The sequence below is a fragment of the Bos indicus genome, chromosome 2 (assembly GCF_029378745.1).
Source record: "Bos indicus isolate NIAB-ARS_2022 breed Sahiwal x Tharparkar chromosome 2, NIAB-ARS_B.indTharparkar_mat_pri_1.0, whole genome shotgun sequence".
Taxonomy (NCBI): domain Eukaryota; kingdom Metazoa; phylum Chordata; class Mammalia; order Artiodactyla; family Bovidae; genus Bos; species Bos indicus.
This window is the reverse complement of record NC_091761.1, coordinates 18517297-18531519: the sequence shown is the minus strand read 5'-3', so window position 1 is coordinate 18531519 and position 14223 is coordinate 18517297. Positions and strand designations below refer to the sequence as shown.

The 14223-nt window shown below is 40.1% G+C and overlaps 1 protein-coding gene and 1 non-coding gene across 18 annotated transcripts in view; one reads left to right on the top strand and one right to left on the bottom strand.

Moving 5' to 3' along the window:
- Positions 1-14223, top strand: part of OSBPL6 (oxysterol binding protein like 6) — a 216125-nt gene that overhangs the window by 133852 nt on the left and 68050 nt on the right. The window lies entirely within an intron of this gene.
- Positions 3847-3919, bottom strand: TRNAG-GCC (transfer RNA glycine (anticodon GCC)). Its single transcript has one exon. It is a non-coding gene; the product is annotated as a tRNA-Gly (tRNA).

The following is a 14223-nucleotide window of genomic DNA, read 5'->3' as shown; positions in this document are numbered from 1 at the left end:
ACCCTGATTCGGGATGTCAATTAGTTGACAACAATAATATTTAAGTGACCAAGGGAGAGTTCCACTTGGATACTCAGAAGGCATCTCAAACTTAACATGTCCAAAACTGAGCTCTTAATTTCTCTCTCAAATCTACTCCTTCCCAGTCCCCCTTATCTCAGTAAACAGCAACTCTGTCCTTCCACTGGTAAGGCCAAAAATCTTGCAGGAGCCATCCTCGACTCCTCTCTTTTCTTCACACCACGCATCCAGACCCTCAGTGAATCCCATTGGTTCTGCCTTCAGGATGTCCTGAATCTGACCACTACTTCCCTCCTCCTCCCCCTCTGCCCTGGTCTGAGCCACCATCATTCCTCACCCAGACTATGGCCATATCCTTCTAACTGGTCTCCCTACTTCTACCTTTGACTAACCTTCAGGTCATTTTTCACAAAGTAGTCAAAGTGGTCCCTTTAAAGCTAAGTCAGATCAAGCCTCTCACCTGTGCCCAGGCCTCCAATGGTTTCCCATCGCTCTCCAAATATTTGAGTTGCTGACCATTGTCTACAAGGTCATTCATAACCTGGATCTGCATATACCTTTCTGGTCTCATCTCCTACCACATTCCACATAGTGCTCCCCAGCATCTTCCTTAGATGTGCCAAGCATGCTCCCAACCTCAGGGACTTTGCATTCTGGGCCCCCTCTGACCAGCTTGCTTTTCCTCCGAGTATCCCCAGATATGCTCACACTCTTGACTCATTCTCTTAAATGTACCCTCTTTGGGCAGCCTTCCCCCACCCTCCCCTGTGTATCCTCATCACTCACTGTCCACTTACCTGCTTTTGTCTTCAGAGCATTAACCACTATCTGACATGTTACATATTCACCTGTTTACATTTGTATCCCTTCCTCTGCTCCTTATCACTGCAGTGCAGGCACCCTGGAAACAGAAGTTTTATTTTGTCTAATAATGTCTCCCTAGTACCATTAGCACCCCACTCCAGTACTCTTGCCTGGAAAATCCCATGGACGGAGGAGCCTGGTAGGCTGCAGTCCACGAGGTTGCTAAGAGTCGGACTCGACTGAGTGACTTCTCTTTCACTTTTCACTTTCATGCATTGGAGAAGGAAGTGGCAACCCATTCCAGTATTCTTGCCTGGAGAATCCCAGGGATGGGGGAGCCTGGTGGGCTCCCGTCTCTGGGGTCGCACAGAGTCGGACACAACTGAAGCGACTTAGCAGCAGCAGCACCTTCTACAGTCCTGGCATATAATTTGGCTCAGAATATATTTGAATAAGCAAGTGAATGAGATATTGGCATGGATAGGAAGATTGTGAATCAGGCTCCAGAGGCCTTGGTAGCTGTGAGGGAATGATCATGCAATTAGGAGATGACAGCAAGGAGAGAAAGTAGTACAGTCAGGAGTTGAGTCTCCCAAAAACAGTGGGCTTTGAAAGTAGAGGAGGGATGGTCCAGAAGTGGCAGAAGATACCAGGAGAGCACAGAGCCTCCTGCTTGCTGCTCATGGCAACTGTACAGTAGAATAAATGACTTGGGGCTTATGTAGGCAGAGATATCAAACAAAAGCAAAGCAATGGGAGCATTCTGCACAGATGTTAAAACTATTGGTGGGGTGGGAGATAACTCTAAAATAAGAGTTGTTGTTTCCCAGTCTCTCATCGTACTTATTTTTCAGTAATACTATGTAATTGGCTTATAGCAAGCCGATTGGGTTCTGTTTGTTTGTTTTGATAATTACCCTTATGATTACATTTTTTAGAGAATTTTTTGCAGTATACAAAACTGAGACCACCCTGTTGAGACAGTTTCAGTAGTTTGGGATCAGGCCAAGGATCTACATTTTAAAAAAGTTTTTTTTTTAATGTGGACCATTTAAAAAAATAATTTTATGTATTTATTTTTGGATGTTCTGGGTCTTCATTGCTGTGGAGGCTTTTCTCTAGTTGGGGTGAGCGGAGGCTGCTCTCTAGCTGCGGTGTGCAGGCTTCTGATTGCCATGGCTTCTCTTGTTATGGAGCACAGGCACTAAAGGCCACGAACTTCAGTAGTTGTGGCGCATGGGTTCAGTACTTACGGCTCCCAGGCTCTAGAGCAAGGCTCAGTAGTCGTGGCACATGGGCTTAGTTCTCTGAGGTATGTGGGATCCTCCAGGATCAGGGACCGAATGTCCCCTGCATTGGCAAGCAGATTCTTTACCACTGAGCCAACCAGGGAAACCCTCATCTACATTTTTTAAAGTGAAGCCTCTGGAGCCAATGCTTATTTTTACTTGTGTTGTTATCAAACCATTTCAGAAGATCAGATACTGTTGCTCCAGGAACTTGGAATTTGGAATGAATAATTATCAGATAGTGTTAGTTGCTCAGGCGTGTCCAAATCTTTGCGATCCCATGGACTGTAGTCTGTCAGGCTCCTCTCTCCATGGGATTTTCCAGGCAAGAATGCTGGAGTGGGTAGCCATTCCCTTCTCTAGGGGATCTTCCTAACCTAAGGACAGAACCCGGGTATCCCACATCGCAGGCAGATTCTTTGCCATCTGAGCCACCAAGAAAGCCCAATTACCAGGTGACAGTGTCTATTACTAGAGTGAATTGTTATAGCTCTACCAAGTTAGATGTGAAAGGCACATATGAGTCAATCTGTTTGTTTAATGAAAAATCAAAGAAAAACAAACAGCTATCCTTATAATGATTTAAAGTTTACAGAAGCTTAGAGATCATAAAATAAAGAACTTTTTAAGGAAAAAAATTATATTCCTAATATTAATCACAAGAGGCTGATAGTTAATCTTCTTGCCAGTGTTTAATAAAATATATATTCAATATTATGGTCAGTGATTACAACTAATAGAAGATTCCAATTACATGGATATCTAAAAATGTTTCCTGGGACTTCCCTGGTGGTCCATTGGTAAAGACGCTGCATTTCCATTGCAGGAGCATGGGTTCAATCCCTGGTTGGGGAACTAAGATCCCACATGCCATGCGGCACAGCCAGAAAAGAAAAGAATAAAGTATTAATACTAAGAAAAAAAAGTTTCCTATACATTATTTATAACAGTTAACAAACCATGACCCATGCAGTTAATGTCCTCTTGTAGCATGGGAGGCTGCCCCAACAGTGATTCAGTGGGACTCAGGTAACCATGGTCTGGTTTACCACCACATAACCACCCAGTTCAGATATCAGCAGCGTCTGCTCTATTTGCAACTTTCATTACTAGTGAAGAAGATGTCTAGAAAACCAGAAAGTAAAAATGTTCTTCATTAACAACTATACTTTGTGTACAGGGTTTTCATAACAAGTTTTATTCTTGGACAAACAGATTGATAAAAATATCCCCCAGCATATACACAAACTGACTTGGAATATTTTTCTTCCAGTTGAATCTCTGAAGTATCTTTTTCAAATAGCTTTGCTAAACCAAGTTACTGCTTTGAAATATAGCATCTTTATTTTCTGAATATGAAACCTATTTCCATCTTTGGATTGTGAAAAATATAATGTTCCCCAAACAAAAATATTCTCAGTTCTGGAGAGAAAAATTCAAGCATTCTTGATTTATATCTAACTTCCAGTTTAAATTGTCTTCAGTCTTATCAGTGAGGAGGAGAATAATTTGAAATCTGCCAATATCTAAATAGAAAAATTTTAGAATTCAGTGGATCCAGGGATTTGCCAGATAACCCTGGAACCCAGCTCTCAGTTCAGAGAGAAATACTAAAGTGATAAGTGAAAGTCGCTCAGTTGTGTCTGACTCTGTGACCCCATGGACTGTATGGTCCATGGAATTCTCCAGGCTAGAATGCTGGAGTGCATAGCCTTTCCCTTCTTCGGAGGATCTTCCTGACCCAGGGATCAAACCTGGGTCTCCTGCATGGCAGGCAGATTCTTTACCAACTGAGCTATCAGGGAAGCAGTGTCTTAATCATAGCGAGACTGATACATAAAGCCCTGGGTGCCAGGTTAGTTTAAATTCCTGACTTGCTTCCAAGTTAGCCTTTTGGTGATTCCAGTCATCCCAAGGAACCTAGCTTTTAAGACTTAGGACCAATGTTGATGGGAAAAATAGTATCTGCTTGCAGAAAGTCATGTTATGACCAACTTTTGTGATTTAGGTGCATTTTTAAAATCGAGTATTTTGAGAAGTCTAAATATTAGGCACAGTTCATGAATAATAGAACAATACCAGCAACAGCTGCTTTCTCATGAGTTCTCACTATGGAAGGCTGAAATATCACTATTTCAGAGAACTAAACTTTGGTATAAAGTGGTGAAATATTCTGGCCACACTAATGAGCAGCTAAGTCAAGATTTGCTCCCTGGAAGCCTGATTCTGGAGTTCCTGTTCTTGACCACTCCACTTGTATGCTCCGTAGTAGGGCTGGATGAGCAGGAATGTCTGGGGAAAGGGCCTTCTGTACTTGTCTAAGTGAACTTTGTAACACGGCATTTGTCAGTTACCCTTGAGTTATATATCACCTCCTCATTTTTTCCCTCAACAATAGCAGTAATTTTTCACGTCCTCGTTGGCCTGGGAAACAGTAGACCAGAAAGTACACAGATGAAAATATTAATAATGATTGTGAAGTCCTGGTTTTAAAGGTGAATTTTTGTAGTTTGTGCTTTCCTGAATGTTAAATTTTCTGAACTTACACTACATGCATTGCTTTTGGAGTGAGAAGTTCCGATCATTTATTTGTTTGCCGAAAACTACAGTTAGCCTTTTCTATGAAACAAAATGAGCAGCCCCACAAATTTCTTGCTGTCCCCACCATTTGGAGATTGCTGTCAGTGCTGCTTGATGTTTACGGCGTGTGTTCAGTCCGTGTCAAATGTGCTGAAACTGAGACCACTGGAAGGAAATTTGCCACCTGGCACGTAGATACTCATTACCCACAAGTGATTGAGAACTCAATGTTATCTCAGAAAGAATCTGTTTGCTGCTTGCCCTGGTGTGTTTGCCAAAGCACTTTGGTTCTCTCCGCCTGCCTTGGTTTCTCACTTAAGGAATTATTTTATTACCTTCTGTCTGGTTTGGGGTAGCCTGTTTATAGAAGCAAGTCTGTCCATCCTTCAGAGCCAAGATGAATACTGCCTGCTGGGTTCTTAGGCATAACACTAAATGGAGAGAAGCACAGTATAATCAGTTACGAACCCCGGAGAGTCTCATTCGTAGGTCATTGATGAGGTCTGGGAATCTGTTGTTTGCAGAAGCTTCCTCGGGAGGTTGTTGTTCACCGAGGCTGGACACAATCACTTCTATACAACACATTTCAGGTATTTCACTAGGACTATAAAAACATCATCCCAAAGCATCAACAAAACTGCTCTATTTGACTTTCAACTTGGACACATAGAAAAAATTACCATCCTTCTGTCTTAGTAATTCTCCTAGGTTGTGTCAGGGGAGTGTGTAATTTCCTCGGTTCTGTCTCGTCACAACAAAAATTTGAAGTGACGGACGTTAAAGCTCTCGGTGTGTCACACAGCTCTCGGACAGATCAGTGTTACAGCTCTGTGTTACAGCTCAGTTTTATTTAGAAAATAAAGGAAAATACATCCTCGAGGTGTGAGGGCATGCCGTCCCAAAAGACGTGAAGAGAAGAGAGAGAGAGAGGGAGAAGAGAGAGAGAGCATGCACCCGAGAGAGAGAGAGAGAAAGAGAGAGAGAGAGAGAGAGAGAGACCCCCGGCCCTTTGGCTCCTCTTTTTATGTTTTTTCTCCTCCCCCTGGGCCTGCCCTATGTAAATTGGGCTAGCCAGGAGACCTGTTTGTTCTACCTGAGGTCCTCACTCCAGTCCTTGGGCCTTCCTCTGTTCTATTTTCGTGGGCTTTTCCCTTCCTTGTCTTTTAGCCACTGCCATTCTGGACTCCGTTTTTCTATTCTAACTACCTAACAATTATAATTAAAATACCTTCACAAAAGTAAAGGAAAGCCCCATGCATGTTGTGTCAGGCTTCTTGACCTCAAATACTAGTTAAAGAGCAGATTTTGTAGTAAAGGGAATAGCCAGGTTGATGAGGTTTCAGGGAAATGGATGCTGTCATGTACTACTGCTGGGCATGTTAATTAATTCTGCTTTTCTGGAGGGAAATTTTGCAGTATGTATCTAAAGTCTTTTAAAAAATCAAACCATAGGACCTGGTAGCTCAGCTTCTAAGCAATGCATTCTAGGGAAACAACCAAAGATACATGTAAAGATTTCTGTGCAGAGATGTTTCTCAAAGTATGTTTATGGTATTAAAAAATTAGAAGTAATCTAATATTCAACAAGGAATTCATTTAATAACCTGACTCATAGCCATACAGTGGAATATTGCACAGCTGTTAAAAATGTTTTTAAAATGTTTAAAGCTCTGAGAAAATTATATATTGTTAAATGAAAAAGACCCAGGTATTACATTGAAAATATAGTGTATTTCCAATTTTTTTTTAAGAATCAGGAGTATATGTTCATTTAAAAAGCTGAAAGCAAATATACCAGGATATTGGAAGAGTTTATTGCTGGTTGTGGGTGGTTTCTTTTTTTCTCCTCCCCTCAAATTTCTGCAATGGACGTGTATAGCTTCTATCGTCAAAAACGTTTATTTTTAAAGGTTATATTTTATGGGTTAATGTGCATATGTATGTAAAACATATATATGTTTAAAACAGTATATGGAATATAGTAAATACAATATAAATGTCATCTATTTTAATTATCAAATTGTAAGCCTTAACTCCATAAGATTTAAAATTAAATGAATATGAAGTATATACCAGATGGGACACTTAAAGCAAGTTTTTAAAACCATTTTTGAGATGCTATGAACAAAACCTGTGCCCCTCTTTGCCCTCTAACTATCTATATTTATCTCATAGAAATTTAAGCATGTTTTCCAGAAAGTGGGAGCTTGGACACTGTATATTATTATAGCAAACATTTGTTCCTTCTTTCAGCAAATATTTATGAGTACATATAGGCAAAGCATAGATATATCTGCTCTGAGTTTACAAGGTTAATCAAAACAAACCAACTCTGCCTTAAATATACATATAAAAATGTTTATACGATTTTTTTTGCTTGTTACAAAATCTTGAGTGATGATCATACGGAAAACCTTTGTCTGTTCTGGGTCATTGTAATAGCCTTATAGAAAAGTACAAATTAGCTTGACCTCAGTGTCCTTTTCTAGTCATCCAGAACTGTTCTCCTGCCTCTTATTAACTCTGCACATTCCAGAGCCTTTGCTCTTGAAATGGGCTTCGTATTTGTCCTTTTATTTGCCGTTCGGTTGTAAGTGCCGTAATGAGGTATGATCGTAGTTGCTGGGTTTTCAGTAGTTTTGCTGCATGTTTGTGAGTACAGGTAGGGAGCAAGCCCACAGGTAAGTTCTGGTTCTAGTGTTACTGAAAGGCAACCATGGGAATGAAAGAATTGTTTATTCATATGCCTTTTACCACTTCATAGTCAAGATTGCTGAACTCCTCTTGGCTATAAATGGACCACTCCATGGTCCCTGATTGTATTTCTTACAATGCAGGGTTTCCAACAACAGACGACTGCATTGTGGGGCCATAGCTGTTGGCTCTTAACAAGCTTGTGTTTCTATGCAGTAAGAGTCAAGAATGTGATGACTGTTGGTTCTTCCCTCAGGGTTTCCCAGGTGTGCCGTGTGGAATTTTCCCAGCCACTATGCCTAAAGTTTTCTACTTTCATTCATCTTAGTGGTGCTTATATGGAGATTTATTATTAATGTAATTCTGCCATCTTTCAGTGAGAGCAAGATAATCATTACTATAGAGAAAGTAGTAGAATTAACTACTTCTTCAGTCATGGCCTTCTGGCTTTGGTGATTTTGGTACTTTATGCTATTTTCAAAATAATAAAAATAGTCCCTTTAAGAACATGATTAAGAAGACAGCAGGCAAGACCGTGAGCCTCTTTTGCTGTAGGCATTCACAAGATGTGCAGTGTGCATCGCTATCCACTGCTGTTGCTTTCCCACTTGCAAGTATCCAAGGGCACCTGTCTCCACTCACTCTGTCAGCTTTCTCAGTAAGCTCCGGTGCTCTAGTCATGAGATGGTGCTGAATACAGTTGCTAGATTGACCAGGTAACATGATGGCCTTGTCAGATATGGCCTCTCAGCTTCCAAAGGGCACCCAGATGTCGTACACCTGTAGAGTATTTGGACACATCTTTCTGTGGAAATAAGAATGCGCAAGATTCCTAAACATTTTTTCTTACATCGTTTGTAACTGAGCTGTTAGCCGCCATTTATGGAGTGCCTGCTGTGTGCCAGTGTATGGTAGGATCGTCCATACACTGGATGCCAACTCAGTGACTTGCAGTGTCTTCTAAGGTAGACTTTAACATCTCCATTTTGGAGATAGAAAACACTGAGGCTGAGAGAGGTTCATGACTTGCCCTCTTTATTTACGTAATAAATAGCAGCATGGGGGTTTGTATGCTTGTCTATGTGACTGCAAAACTACATTCTTTTCTCTTCATCAGACACTGCATTCCTGAAGTAGAGCTAGCTGACTTGCGCTTAGTTCTGGAAACTTGGAAGCAAACCTCATGGTTGCACCCTATTTAAGAATGCTGTAAACTTATTTTTGTTTTATTCATTTCTGCCCCTCTGTTTCCATGGAAGGTTGTGGTAGATGTGTTCAGTTAGTCTTAAGGTTAAAGACTACTTGAAATTGCTGTAGTTTTTTGTCATTGTATTGTTGCTAATATTGTATTGTTGCTGTTGTTCAGTTGCTAAGTCATGTCCGATTCTTTGCGACCTCATGGACTGCAGCATGCCAGACGCCTCTGTCCTCCACCATCTCCCTGAGTTTGCTCAAATTCATGTCCATTGAGTCGGTGATGCTATCTAATCATGTCATTCTCTATCACCTGCTTCTCCTTTTGCCTTCCATCTTTCCCAGCATTGGGGTCTTTTCCAATGAGTCAGTTCTTTACATCAGGTGGCCTAAGTATTGGAGCTTCAGCTTCACATTCAGTCCTTCCAATGAATAGGCAAGGTTAATTTCCTTTAGGATTGACTGGTTTGATCTCCTTGCAGTTCAAGGGACTCTCAAGAGTCTTCTCCAGCACCACAGTTCGAAGGCATCAAGTATTCGGTGCTGAGCCTTCTTTATGATCCAACTCTCATATCCATACCTGACTACTGTAAAAACCATAGTTTGGACTGTAGAACCTTTGTCTGCCAAGTGATGTCTCTGTTTTGTTTTGCTTTTTAATTATCTATTTTTGTATGTTTGTTTGTTTAAATTTTTGGCTGTGCTGGATCTTCGTTGCTGCATGCTGGCCTTCTCTGCTCGTGAGTGGGGGCCACCCTGTAGTTGAGGTGCAAGGACGTCTCACTGTCATGGCTTCTCTTGTTGAGCAGTACAAGCTCCAGGGTGCGCAGGCTGTGGTTGTTATGGCATGCGGGCTCAGTAGTTGGGGCTCACGGCTTCCGGAGCTCGGGCTCAATAGTTGTGGCACATGGGCTTAGCTGCCCCACGGCATATGGGGTCTTCCGGGACCATGGATTGAACTGGTGTCCCCTGCATTGCACGGCGGACTCTTAACCCCTGGACCACCAGGGAAGCCCTGTTGTCTCAGCTTTTTAATATGTTGTCTAGGTTTGTCATAGCTTCCCTTCTAAGGAATAAGTGTCTTGATTTCATGGCTACAGCCACCATCCACAGTGATTTTGGAGCCCAAGAAAATAAAATCTGTCATTGCTTCCACTTTCTCCCAGCACTCTTGACATCTAATACTAGCTTTGATTTTAGTAGAGGTCACTATTTAAAAGCTTGGAGTCCAGAGGAGAATCTTGATTTCCATTCCAACTCTAATACTTACTCTGTGTCATTAACCTCACTGAGGCTCTGTCTGCTCAATCAGCCATAAAATAAATTGAATAGCCATTATTTAAAGGCTTTTGATGAAGATGGGATGAAATAATCCGTGTAAGAGACAGGGATATAGAAAGCACTGAATGTGAACTATCACGATTGTCATCAGCAGCAGCACTGTAAAGGCTACTGGTCTCACTGGAATAGTGTTGCTCTGTCAAAATTAGAAAAACTAGAAGAGAGACAAGCCTAATCATCAGAAGCTTGAACAAGAAAATACTTTCGAAGTTTATGAATCATTTTGGATATCTTTCTTTGAAAATAGTTTATACAGTTCATGAACAGAAAAATATTATAGCTTAGATAAACTCATCAGATGAGCAATTTCAGTGGAGTTAACATTCAGAGAGCAATGGTCTCTTTAATACTGTTTTAAATTTGCATGGAAAGTGAGTCTATTCAGAAATTGGTAGCCACAACCTACCATTTTTCCAGCAGCTCTTTTACATCTCTAAAATGAAATTACACAACAGGCCAGACAAGCCAAGAGACCCATTCAGCAGTTCTGTGGACTTTCATTTTGAGAGTTGTGTTTCTCTCTGCAGGAGTTGCGACTAAACCATTCGGCCGTTATTGAATGTCTCTTTGTATGTCTGTTTACCCACATCTTTGATACCACATAAACCAGACTGTAGTCACGTCAACAGATTTCTGCTTGCTGCCTAGGAGGTATTAAGGTTAGTGGGTATTACCCAGGGGACTAAGTTTTACCAATTGAAAGAGCGGCAGTGAAATATGCACTCAACTCCAGGTTTTAAGCTAAGTGTGCATTGGTTTTCTCTGAGCTGGGCGAACAAAGGACGGGTGAGTACTTTCACCTTCTCTGTGTGTTCCAAGTTCCTTAAAATGCTGACCTGGAAAGAACCTAAGTTCATCCTTTGTCACAAATGTCACCACACCGTTCAGAGGGATTGATAATGGGGGAGAGCAATGCATGTGTGGGGGCAAGGGCACATGGAAGTCTCTGTACCTTCCTCTCAGTTTTGTTGTGGAGCTAAAACTGTTCTAGGGAAAAAAAAAAAAAAAGTCTTTAAAAAAATACAGTGACCTGGAAATTAAGTTGTAATTTTAGTATTTGAAAGGAAACTTGATTTTAAAAGAACAATGAACAAATATATGTAATCCTTTATTTAACCTTCTTATATAATATGTATAACACCTTGAGGGTAGGTGGCATGTATTTCCAAGTCACCGTGAAAGAATATGAAAATAGGCAGCTGTGAAGAAAACCAAGTATAGCACAAGTTATGATCTTAAAGGAAACGTGAAGATTTAATTTTTGTTACTGAAGATGTTGCCACATTATTAATACATTTTTTTGTGTTCTCCATTGACCAGTCACAGCTTTAAATCTAATAAACAAGAGCTTAATTCACCAGATGTTAACTCACCAGATGTTTTCGTTTTAAAAGTTAAGTCCTTATTTTAAAATGTTTTCAAAAGTTCTGTCTTATTGGAGCTGTGATTTTTATAATTCCAAGATGAAACTAGAAGGGAGTTTATACCTGATCTTGTGTTAATGATTGCTGAGAGGCCATTCTCTACAACTTAATAAAAGAGATCTAAAAAATTCTAGAGATTACCTGCCTACAGTATGCAGGGCCTTGTGCTAGAGGTCAAGGAAGTGGGAAACCAAGATGAAGATAAGTTTGTTCCTACTTTCATGGAGCACACAGTTGAACTCGAGCCCAAGACTGAGTATGACAGATTTGAAAACTGTCTTCATCATATCTGCCCATATTAAGAACATAGCATTCACCTTCACCTACTTAGGTATCTCATTAAAATAATGAGTGATTGTGTGTCCTTACGTAACTTCAGGGATATATTTTTGACTTTTATTTAAAAACCACGAGTTTGAAGCCAATTCTTAAGGTAGTTGATTAATTTTTTATTATCAGATAGATGATAGGTTTGAATAATATACAAGTATACAGTATACTCGGAGAAGGCAGTGGCACCCCACTCCAGTACTCTTGCCTGGAAAATCCCATGAATGGAGGAGCCTGGAAGGCTACAGTCCATGGGGTCGCTGAGTCGGATACAACTGAGCATCTTCACTTTCACTTTTCACTTTCATGCATTGGAGAAGGAAATGGCAACCCACTCCAGTGTTCTTGCCTGGAGAATCCCAGGGACGGGGGTGCCTAGTGGGCTGCCGTCTATGGGGTCACACAGAGTCGGACACGACTGAAGTGACTTAGCAGCAGCATAGCACAATTTAATCTCTTAAAGCCTCAATTTCCTCACAGTGGTAATAAAAATATCCACTTATTACTAAGATAGAGTTATCTTAGTAAACATTTTTATGATTTTCTGTACCTTGGAAAATCAACAAAATTTGGGTTTGGATTATCCACTAAGTTGGAATGTGTTGTTCAGCCGCTAAGTCATGTCCGACTCGTTGTTATAACAAGTTTGAAATGAATGAACTTCTTACTTTTCTTCCCTAATGCAAACTTTTGTAAAATTGAGTGGAGAAAACAACTAATGTGTTCTCCGTGACAGGTACTGCAGTAGGTATTTTACAGATTCCGTTCTGGTTTGTTTCGTCACTAACTTTTCTGACCCACAGAATCCCAGCTGCCCTTTTAAGTATCCCCAGGTCTCTATAGAGACAAAATTCATTTTTTTCACGCTTTGAATATCCTAAATTGATTTCCGTGTCTGTAGCTTGAATTGAATATTAGGTGATTTAGTTTCTTTCACCTGGCTAAGTTCCTGAGTTAGTCCTTTATTTCTTGCCTACGTTGCTGTTAAGGTCAAGTTCCTTTCCAAGTTTTGCATTTCTCACTGTGTGTATTTGTTATGTGGGGTAGGGAACGGGGACCCGAAGGCAATGTATGTGTGTTTTATTGCTCAGACACCTGCATGTATGAAAATAGAGAGGCGTCCTTATGTTATATAACCTCTGACAAACTTCCCTATACATTAGAGAGAGAATGAGAGTAAAAAAGATAAATAACATTTTGGTATGGTTATAAGAAGTTTTCAACTTGCATATGCCCTGAAAGGGCCATGGGAACCTCTAAGGTTCATGGACAACTTTTTGACAACCACTGCTGCATAAGCTAAAGGTATGAGGAGGGTGAGTAACAGTGGGGTGGGAACTTTGACTTCTTTTATATATTTCTATTCTGTATTTGAATTTTTTATGATGAGCACATATTAGTTTTATTATTTTTAAACACACACGCAAAAAATGAAAGGCTGTGAGGGCGTCCTAGAAGGTAATATGATTTTTGCTTCAACCACAGCAATAATTCTCATTTTAGTTCCTGTGACATGCATGATCTCAGAATAAATTTCAATTTCATATTTAGCTGATATGTTTTAAGTAGGATCCCATCCAGAGTACTAACATGGACAGTAATACAAGTCCCAGGTCATTTATTCCCATTGTTGATAAAGATCTGAACACACACCGCCTGTTTTCTCTTCATGGTCTGCCTTTGTTTCTGACGCCCACAAAAGGCGCAGGCACAGATGTGGATACCAGTCCCGTTTATCATTTTTCGCCGCTAATTGCAGTGAACCTAGGAATGGAAAGAGCAGAGTCCCATTTACTGCTTCAATTGCCTGTGGGCACACTGGCTGCCAGATTAGAAGTTCTTGCTGCCCACTGCCCACAGAGGTGTTTGGTCACCAAATATCTGTTCTGATTTCTTCTACTTCCTCACAAATTGGAAAAATAAATCTTCCACCTCAGTTATTCTCTTTCTAATAAGTGACTTAAAAAAGCAATCAGATACGATTTTAAAAATTTACAGTCAGGCTTCTAATTTTCAAGATAACAGAAATAATCAAAAGTCTGAATAGAAGTTAGAATAATTTGGCTCAGGTCAAAGTGTAACTTGCTTTATGAAGAAGCAAGCATTAATCTGACAGTTTTCCAATGAGATAGGAAAAATAGAGACCTTAATAGGTAAATAAAATCCAACTTTGTGTATTGAAACAATGAAATGTTAGAACTAGAGTAAAAATGTTACATTTTCAGCCTGTATTTAAATATTAATTCCGTTGGATTATTTCTTTAATGTCTTTCAGATTTATCCCTTTGTATAAAGTGCTTAATTTCTTCCAAATATAAAGTAATGTATATTTTTGCACTAAAAAAAGTTAGGAAAAAAATTAAAAATCATCTGTAATTCTACCACCTCTGTACAGCTACTGTAACATTCTGGAATATATTTTGATTATAAGCTTAGCAGCATCATATTCTACATATTCTTTATAGCCTGATTATTTAGTTAACCAAACACCATGACAATCTTTTCCATATCAGTAGACCAAAGTTCATGTTATCATTTTTAATCAT